Here is a 10,000-nt window from a genome sequence, read left to right on the forward strand (position 1 = left end):
TGCTATCGTCTGTTAGGAGAGAAAGAGTTAATCTACCATTCATACACCAGTACATTATACCGAATAGAAAAAAAAAAAGTTGGGGACACCAATTCGCATTGATCATGTGATCATGTCATCACATCCAGACCACGTGATCCAACACCTGCATATCTAACGCAGTCATCTCCTATGTACCCAACGCCACTCATGCCGGAGGGTTGCTAACGCCCCGATCCACCCAAACACCACGTTTCTTTTTCTTTTTTTTTTTTTTTTTAAATACTTACTTAAAACTGTGTCACGTAGGGTGTTTTAAAATCATCGCCTCCCATGCTTCTGTATTGCGCCCCCGGGTTCTTCCATGAGCCGCAATTTAATGGTCGCTGCTGCACGAACTTTTGTACGGTTCCGGTCTGTGATCAATGACAGAACATCAAAAAAAGGGACATAAATAATACAAGATATGAGATTGGTTTGGGGTCGGGGGAAGATAGGTCACCTTTCAGGGCTTTTAAGATGAACAGCGTCGATTACTCCTCGTTAAAAAAGAGCCTGACAAGGGGAGGCAACAAACTATTCATTATAGACCTATGGTTTCGGATCAATTGCATAAATTGTATACGTTCCTAGTAAAACGACCTGTATGCTCACAACAGAAAGCGAGTCGGATTTGAACCCCGAACAATGTGTCGGTAATGTGAATCGCACACTGCATGACCAGCCAGCCTTCTTGAAGTTGAACACGCACACGCGCACGCACGCACAATATTAGAGGGCACAGAGAAACACAGACAAGAAATAAACTTATTTCAACAAAGAATTTAATACAATAAAATATTCAAAATTAAATCACCACATTTACGAATGATACTTTGAGAACATTTTTCGACAAAATGTTATTTGTGGCATAGGCACGCTGGACCACGTATCCTATAAATCGCAGACGTTACTTCAGAATAAAAGATAATTACGCCCTACGCCTATTCATGCGTTAATCTCGTCAAGCATGTTAATTAGAGACTTAAACTCATTTGTTTTTACTGGCTGATTCAGGCAACCCGTACCACGCTCTAATGGCACTAGGGAAGAAGAAACACACATAATGGCTCAACTCACAATGCAATACACAAATTTGGTTTGGATTTCCAATCCAAGTTTTCTCCTTTTTTTTTTTTTTTTTTTGAAAAAAAAAATAAATAAAAAATTCGTAGAATATCTTTTCATGAACATCAAGTCATTGAATGTAAAATAAGCTTCACTTTGTTTCTGTGTGTGTTTTCCTGACATGTCCTATTCACATCGCGTCACTAAGACTCTTATTATTCTCCAGATATCGACACAAAGCTACCATTTCAAGCAGCCATCTTGTGTCACCTTGACCTCAAGCCAAAGTGATGTTTTAAAATGTTTCAAAACATTAGAGAACAAACGAAACAAAATTTAAAAAAAAAAAAAAATTAATTTTACGCCACAAACAGCAGACGTTCTCAAGTGAAACGATTCAGAAATCCACCCAGAGGGCGAATTAACTGATCCAGTTAAATATATCAAAGAGCACAGATAGCCAGCGTCCTCCCGTCCCTCCCCCCCCCATCCCCGACAGCAAACCCCCCCTCATCTACCCGCATGTTCTCCCCTCTTCTATGTCTAGCGTCTAAAACATTTTCTCACAGACGTTATTATCTGAGTTTATTTTTTTTTTAATTTTCTACACATTAAATATATATATAAAAAAAAAACTTGTCTGGGTTTAATTCTTGTGGTGACACTGGTCTATATATAAACCACTACACTACATACAGAGAATCTCAAGTTCTCTGAAGATTCCATTTGAGCACCATTGTTCGAATCTTCTTTCATCTTGGTCGCTTTGAAACCAAAATTATTTCTTTTTTTTTTTTTTTTTTTGCTTCATTACAGATATGGAATCGGAGATGTTCGTCTGGTGAAGTTTTTTTTCTCTTGTAAGGTAATGTTATTTTGAAATGTAGCTATTAAAGACTGGACCAAATGAGACAGATCACAGCCTTGTCTGAAATCGAACGGTAGAAAAAGGTAGCGAAAGTAACCGGACCGGTTTCTCCGTGTCCTGGCCCAGGAAGGCTACTCTGGTCTCTCGCCACGGGGGCAGATTGTTTTGCGCCTAATTGGCTCGCTGTTTTGTGTTTACGTGATGTGTGTGTAGGGAGCAGACGACAAAGATGACCCATGGTTGAAGGGGAGGGCGGGAAGAGAGAGAGGCGGAGATGACGTGATGAGGAATGGGAGGATAAAAAGAGTAACTAGGGAGGAGGCATCCATTAGCACGTCTTACATATCTCGAGTTTAGCAAAAAGACAAAAACCATGGAAATTGAAACACTTGAAAAAACACTCAGTACGAACATGCTTACAAATACATACAGACACGTTTATACAGTGTACATACATACATGCAGAATATATACATACATTTAGAATAGTTACTAGTTACATATACACAGAGTACATATAATAATAATAATAATAATAATAATAATAATCTTTAGTATCCGTATGGAAATTTGTCTTACAATTTATGCATTACACCAAACAAAAAACATTATAACTATAAGAAACCAAAGTGTACATTCACACCAGACTCACTCATAATTTACATGTGACAAAGTTTATACCAGATTGTTCTTATTTAATGATTTGATTGCCAGGGGAACAAAAGAGTGTTTGTGTCTGTTTGTCTTTTCTATCGGTGTCTTATATCTCTTTTGCAGAATACACATATATATGCAGAGTACATATATGCATTCATTACACTTAAATACATTTAGAGTACTAACTTATATCCAGAGTACTTATATGTATGCAGATCACCTAGATACATTTATAGTACTTACATACAAAATACAAACAGAGCACTAACATATATTTAGAGTAATTCATTGTACTTTATATACATACAAAGTATATATTTGCATGCAGATTACGTTGATACATTTAGAGTACTTCATAATATAAAGTACACATATACATACAGAGTACTCAGTACATAATCGCATGCAGATTACTTTGATAAATTTAGAGTACTTCATAATACAAAGTACACATATACATACAGAGTATATATTAGCATGCAGATTACTCTGATACATTTAGAGTGCTTACATACAGAGTAATACATACATGCATATCACTAGCATACATTTAAAATGCTTACAAACATACGTAGCACATATACACAGAGTGCTTACATTCAAGCAGAGTACATAATTTATACATAGTACATTCACAAGCAGTCTACAAAGAACATAGACACACGAAGTCCATGAGACACAAAAGACACACGAGGTCCATGAGGAACTAAAGACACACCAGGTCCATGAGACACTAAAGACACATGAAAACGCGTCAATGTTTTTCTAAGATCTTTCAGAAATGAAGACTATTACAACCTAGCCCCTGTAATAATGCAGTGGGTACCGAGTCATATAGGTGTGACTGGCAACACTATTGCAGACTCCTTGGCCCACCAGGGAGGGCAAATTCCACCCACCGAACAGGCTGTAAGTTTTCATCATGCTCTGGCTATAATTCAAAAACAGAAATGGAAAAGTGGTTTGAGTGTTGGGACAAGTCCCAAAAAGCCCGTGAAGTCTGGGAGCGCATAAGGCGCCCTGACCGCACTTCCCCGTGGTGGAGGCTGTCAAGGCCTGAGAAAGCTATTATAGCACAGTGCAAGACAGGCCACTGTCCTGTTGGCTCATATTTCTCGCGGCTATAGCCAAATTTTGATTCACGGTGCCCCCGCTGCGGGGAAGAAGAGGAAACTGTGCCTCATATTCTGTTTGACTGCCCCAGACTTGCTGATCTCCGTCTCGACAGGTCTGGGAAACTAAAAATTCTCGACCTGTATGGCGACATTTATGCACTACGCAAGACAGCAGGGTTTCTGTCCAGGGCTTTTGCAAGAGAGGATTTGAGTCTCTCAAGCCCTCACTCTAATGGAGTTTGATGATGATGACGATGTTGATGACAAACTAGTCCGAACCTCCTGAAAGATGAAGGGAAGTGGCTGCGACCAGGTTTCTAACCAAAGACCACCGTGACTCATCTTTAATTTCTTAAGTTTGCGTTGAAATGCATTATGGGCTGCCTATTAAAGATGACGTCAATTTTCAAAGTCTTCAGACTTTTCTGGGATTCGATCTTTGCTTATGGGTCACCATGTTCAGTCTATATCTGTAATAGCAATGTAAGTCACATATTAAGTACATTCATTAGACGATTTGTCTAGTCACTGCTGACCACATAGAAGTTGTAACAAAATACTTTTCTGGGCTTAAGCCACCCCTGTAAACTAGATCTAAATATTTCACTCCTCTCTCTCTCTCTCTCTCTCAAAATGTGTGTGTGTGTGTGTAATTGGTAAGTGTGTACTTTTTATTGCTAGAATACTATAATTTTTAATTATTTTTTGTTTTGTTTTCATGATAAAGATATCAAAAGGGAGATAATACCTTTCCACAACTTTCAATCGACAGGGAAGATAAAAAGACTTAAGGGCCCACTCTTCCTAGACATGGCGCCCAGCCCAAGTTCCCCCATACAAAGCTGAAAAGGCCTTGAGATAGGACACTCATTAAGAGTTAAAAAGTTTCTCAGCGTTGCGCGCGCCTCGAGTGTGATGACGTCATTTTTATTGTTTACGTTGACTACAAGAGGAGACAACTCTCATAAATCACTTTGTTTTCTTTGAATCTATTTTTAAGTAATTTTTTTTTGTAACGTAAAAACTATTAATAAAGATTTAAAAAAAAATTGAAATGTCAATTAGTCTCAATGGTTTTTTAGAGTTAAAAACAAACAAAGAAATTCGGAAACTTCTAGACCTGTTTTGTTGTCTTTCAAAAGCTCAAACAGATTCAAGAGTGTGATGTTGAAAAAGGCAAACTGTTAGGTCAGGAGTGCTCTCTCTTTGCACTATAAATACAAACTAACAATCAATTAAAAAAATTTGTTGAAATAAATTTAGTCTTGAATTTAATAATTTTTTTTTTTAGTTTTACTGTTTCAATTTTTAATTATTAAAAAAAAAACACGGTGTGTGAGTATAATAGGATGGGTCAAATGAATGCTGATTTTGAGCGGCCTGGTCACTGACTTATCAAAGTGTATTTTGTGGCCTGGCATCTGGGTGGGTCCCAGGGTTCGAATAATGCAGTGCATGTGTGTTTAGACATCGTTGTCACTTATGTCTGTGTTTATGAGAGAAACAGATCGCTGAAGAGAGTGGTCAGTGCTAATATAATGCAGAGCCTTAAGAGATCTTTTGGATTGTGTTACTGAAGAAAATGGTTACTTAATGTAGTATGAGGCTCGGGCTGCATGAAATATTTAGTAACGAATGACTGAAGAACGTGTGATTAAGAGTTTTACATTGCAGAGTTTCTGTTGTCTTGAAAGAGCCTATAATGAAAAGGTGCAAGAGAAAAAACAATGAAACTCATTTATGGTTTACAGTTAGCAAAAAAACACATGCAGACATACACGCAAAGACAATGACACAATGATTCACAAACCGTGAGTACTAAAATATACTTGAGTACTTCACCAACTAACTTTATGTGCCCGGCTAGCTCAGTCGGTAGAGCATGAGACTCTTAATCTCAGGGTCGTGGGTTCGAGCCCCACGTTGGGCGTATTTTTTTTTAATTTTTAAAAATATTTTTTTGTTATTATTTTTAAGGCAATTATTTGCTGCTTTGTGTGTTGGCCATTGTAAAATATATATTTATAACAGTTGGACAGAATGAGTTCGTGTACATTGCTGTTTGACATGTACCGATGATTTTGTAATATTCAGTACAAGAGATTAAATTGCTAAAGCACCTAAGACAAAAGCGTAAGCTCCATGTTTTCACGACAACTAAGGTTAACATTGTTCAGAAATAGTTCAAACTTGACGTTCACTAGGTTGTCTATTGTCCTCTCTTGTAGTCACTTGTGCGTAGGCCTACACAAACGGAGTCCTTGATATTGGGATTCTTTTGTATGTTGTGAGAAATGGTTTCTATGGAAGCCCAAAGGTTCCAAGAAATATAAATTTTTTATGTTTTTTTTTTGGTTTTATGTACCACAAGGTGGGCTAATCAACGCAAAACATGTTCCGGTACATCACTCTGTAATCATCACGTTGTGTATAGGTCATGTGTCTTGTGCCATTGTATACAGGCTGAAGGGTCCAAAGGAACTTTATTACTATGACCGCTTTTTCCAAATCACTAGTAGGGAAGCCTCCACAAGTTGACAGACTGGTACCGGTTTCCAGATGTTAACTTGTCGTCATCCCAAGATTAAGGCCACACAGCATTATAGATCAATTTAGTAGACAATAAGTAATCCAAGATTGATTATATTTTTAAAACATATGTCTTATGTCACTACGGAATTAAAATCTAGTACGTTTTTCAAAACAAGAAAACTGTTTATGTTGTGGTGCTAGACTATATGCATAGATCCTTTTTTTTTCTATATAATTGTAATATAGTAAAATATATTGCACATATTTCTTTTTTTTTTTTTTTTTATAAATAACGGATTTTCACTAAATTTAGAGACATTTTCACGACAAAATATTAAAAAGTAAAGTTTCATGATGAGTAGGACTTCATTATCTTAATTTTTGAAGAGACGTCTGAAATTTATAAGATAAGATAAGATAAAACAAGATCAGAAGAGTCTCGTTGGACTTTTGGGGTAGATAGGAGCTTGGCGTTGCTTTTTAGACACTCTACTGCCTGAATTGTACCGAAGGGCCTCAGTGACGTCAGGACATGTGACGAGGATAGGAGCTATTGGTCTACACTGACCACAAGTTGAGACGTCGCAGGATAATTTTCAGGCCTTCTTTAACGATTCGTCTCGCCCTAATAACAAAAGCACGAGTAGCTGCAAATAATTTATTATTTTTTTACGCATACTTAAGAAATGTGTTTCAAAAATAAATTCGAAGAAAAGCCGATAGAAGAATTGCATGTTATGTACCAGGCTCTCACCATTGACCACTGGTCATCTCCTGGACATTCAAGAGATACGCACGTATTTGTGTTCAGCCATTGGATCAAAGAAACAAAAAAAAAACAACAAATAACAAGTGGACACGAAGTAGGCTAGCTTCAGGCTTCAATGACCAATGGTCAATTGATATGCTAGCGCTATCCCTTTTCCGTGCACATACTTGAACCCCCATCTCCTCAAACATCTCCTTACCACTTTGTCAGCCATAAATGTCCAATCAAGGATATCGCGGCTGTCTACGAAGTTATGCTCCTAGCCAGTGGTCAGCGGGGCAATTAGAGGACTTGAAACAAAAATACAATAAAATCACCGCGATGTACTTGTAAGGGTTGATTGCTTTGCGGCAATGAAAATGATCTCATTTGGTCACGCATGCATAGAAAGAACAGTGTAAGATGAACTTCAGGTAATTAAGTAAAGTGCCCCCCCCCCTTTTTTTTTTAAGACCATGCGATCTATAGGGCAGATGATGTAAAGGTCATCTGTTTCTTTGGCCTACGGTTAACGATGGTGTCATGTGGCCAGCACAACGACCAACAGCCTTTACTTTTCCCCAACTAATGTCAGTTACCTAATAGAGCTGGGCGCCCTAAACATCCCGATATAGAAAATCACAGTCTTGAACAAGACCCCTTTGGTTTGGAAGCCAAGTGCTTTACCGCTCGACCAAGGCGCCTCCAGAACCTTGAGTGTCATAGTGATACGTGAAAACTACAGTGCTCAAAATAGTTTTAAAAACTCTCAATATTGATAATAAGAACACAAGTACATTGAAGCTTGACCTGGCCGTTTGTACACTGTAAAGCTCTATACCTCCGCATAAATAATCATGACGTCATTGGCCACGTGATTTAGACAAGGCTTACAAATACTTTCTCGATCTATAATAGTTTATTACTAGTCGACCCACGGCGTAGCATACACCGCTTTTTACTTCCGGAAGTATCTATGTAGGCAGCGTATAGTAGAGCAGAGTGTATGACTGTGCTTCCATGAGTAAGAACAACGCACAGGGCGTCGCCATAGTTAGCCAAATGTTCGCAAACAAATCTTACAGCCATCTTGCGAAACTCGAGAGCAACATTTTCGTCGATGACATTTTTTTCCAGAAATAGGCGACTGGTAGAAATAAACAGTTACCTGATGCAGGGATTTCGACTAGATTGAAAGACCTGTTGACCCCACGAAATATATGTGAAGCCCCTGGCCATGGTTAGGAAACGAAGGGCAATACGAAGGGGCAAAATCAAAACAAAGCTGTAGGAAAAACTTTCAACTATTTTAATGACACCAGATATTGACGTGTGGAAGAAATACACACATAAATGTAGCTAAATACAGAAATACAGAATATATAAAAAGAAAGACTACTTGTTCTTGTTTTTCTGAGCCGGGCTCTGTCGCCTCGAAAGTTACGTGGGATAACTCTTGTCCGACTAGCAGAAATAAAAGAGTTATCTTTCCATGACTTTATCGTGGTGTACAGTATGGTTGGGCCACAAAGAGAATTATAAAGTCTATATATAGAATTATTGAACGAAGTTAGATCTATCCATATCCTCTCCCATTCTCACTTTAAAGCTTTATACAAAAAAAGAAATGAATCAGTCACTTGGAGGATATAATTCAGAAAAAAGAAACCAAGATTAAATCACTAAATAAACACTTATTTACATACAATCTTCGACTCTCTGTATTCTGCAATCACAATCAAGATCTAAAAAAAAAAAAAAACATTAGATAACGTAATGATAATGAAGTAAGAACATTTACTGAACAATCATAGCCTTAATTGTTGTAAAAACATGGAACTTAACGGTTTTGTCTTAATTGTTCTGAATAAGTTGTCTACAGCATCTAACAATAAAAAAAGTAAATTCCAATGAAAAAAGTAAATTCCAATAAAAAAAAGTAAATTCCAATGAAAAAAGTAAATTCCTATAAAAAAAAAATTAAAAAAGTAAATTCCAATAAAAAAAAGTAAATTCCAATGAAAAAGGTAATTTACAATAAAAAAAACTAAATTCCAATGAAAAAAGTAAATTCAATAAAAAAAAAAAGTAAATTCCAATAAAAAAGTAAATTCCAATAAAAAAAAATAAAAAAAGTAAATTCCAATAAAAAAAGTAAATTCCAATGAAAAAAGTAAATTCCAATAAAAAAAAGTAAATTCCAATAAAAAAAAGTAAATTCCAATAAAAAAAGTAAATTCCAATGAACAAATTAAATTCCAATGAAAAAAGTAAATTCCAATGAAAAAAAAAAACAAACTTTGTATGTATCAAGTTTTGCATGTTAGAATTGACACAACAAAATCCACATTCTCGATGGTCTTAAGCGACCCCTGACATAATCGATCCCAAGGGGTCGCGATCCACACGTTGAGAACCCCTGAGTTAGATTCCAATTACTTTGAATTGGCATTTAGGAAAATTATTGATTTTAGGGTAGAGAATTATTTAGGTTGATTTTTTAAATGTTTGTAAAATACTTTAGCAGTTTTCCGAAAAAAAAAGTTGTAGATCCTATTTAATGTGTGATCATCACCTCAGAGGTAGAGTAAGAAATATGTGTATAATTGTGTGTAAATACGTATGTAGAGTAGGTGTGTATGGTTATGCATGCGTTAATGTGTAAGTATTTGTGTGCATTTACTTTTAGTTGGTTATACAACTTCATTTACTCATTGAAAAGATGAAAGCGTTGCAGATTAGTCCATACATAATACTATGGGCTAATGAATTTTTGACCCAGAGAGCTCAGAGGGTTAGGGTAAACAATGTTATATCTAATGAACGCATAGTTAACACAGGGGCGCCCCAGGGGGCTGTGACATCGCCATTGTGGTTCATTTTGTACACCAATGACTTTCAATCCGACAGTTCTTGTTGCTCGTTCACAAAATTCGCTGATGATGCGGCTCTTCTTGCCCTGCTCTCAGAGAGCTCAGACGTAAATGAGTATTT

General features: G+C 36.8%; 1 long non-coding RNA gene and 1 other non-coding gene across 2 annotated transcripts in view; both read left to right on the forward strand.

Annotated features, from left to right (window-relative positions):
* LOC129925201 (uncharacterized) overlaps positions 1–4,730 on the forward strand; it is an 18,175-nt gene extending 13,445 nt beyond the window's left edge. Inside the window, exons 2-3 of the long non-coding RNA XR_008776992.1 lie at positions 1,903–1,951; positions 4,454–4,730. This is a non-coding gene — a long non-coding RNA (uncharacterized LOC129925201). The remainder of the gene's footprint in view (positions 1–1,902; positions 1,952–4,453) is intronic.
* An 853-nt stretch (positions 4,731–5,583) lies between these two features.
* On the forward strand, positions 5,584–5,656 carry Trnak-cuu (transfer RNA lysine (anticodon CUU)). Its single transcript has one exon. It is a non-coding gene; the product is annotated as a tRNA-Lys (tRNA).
* The last annotated feature ends 4,344 nt before the right edge of the window (positions 5,657–10,000 follow it).

The sequence above is a fragment of the Biomphalaria glabrata genome, chromosome 3, assembly GCF_947242115.1.
Source record: "Biomphalaria glabrata chromosome 3, xgBioGlab47.1, whole genome shotgun sequence".
NCBI classification, from domain to species: Eukaryota; Metazoa; Mollusca; class Gastropoda; family Planorbidae; genus Biomphalaria; species Biomphalaria glabrata.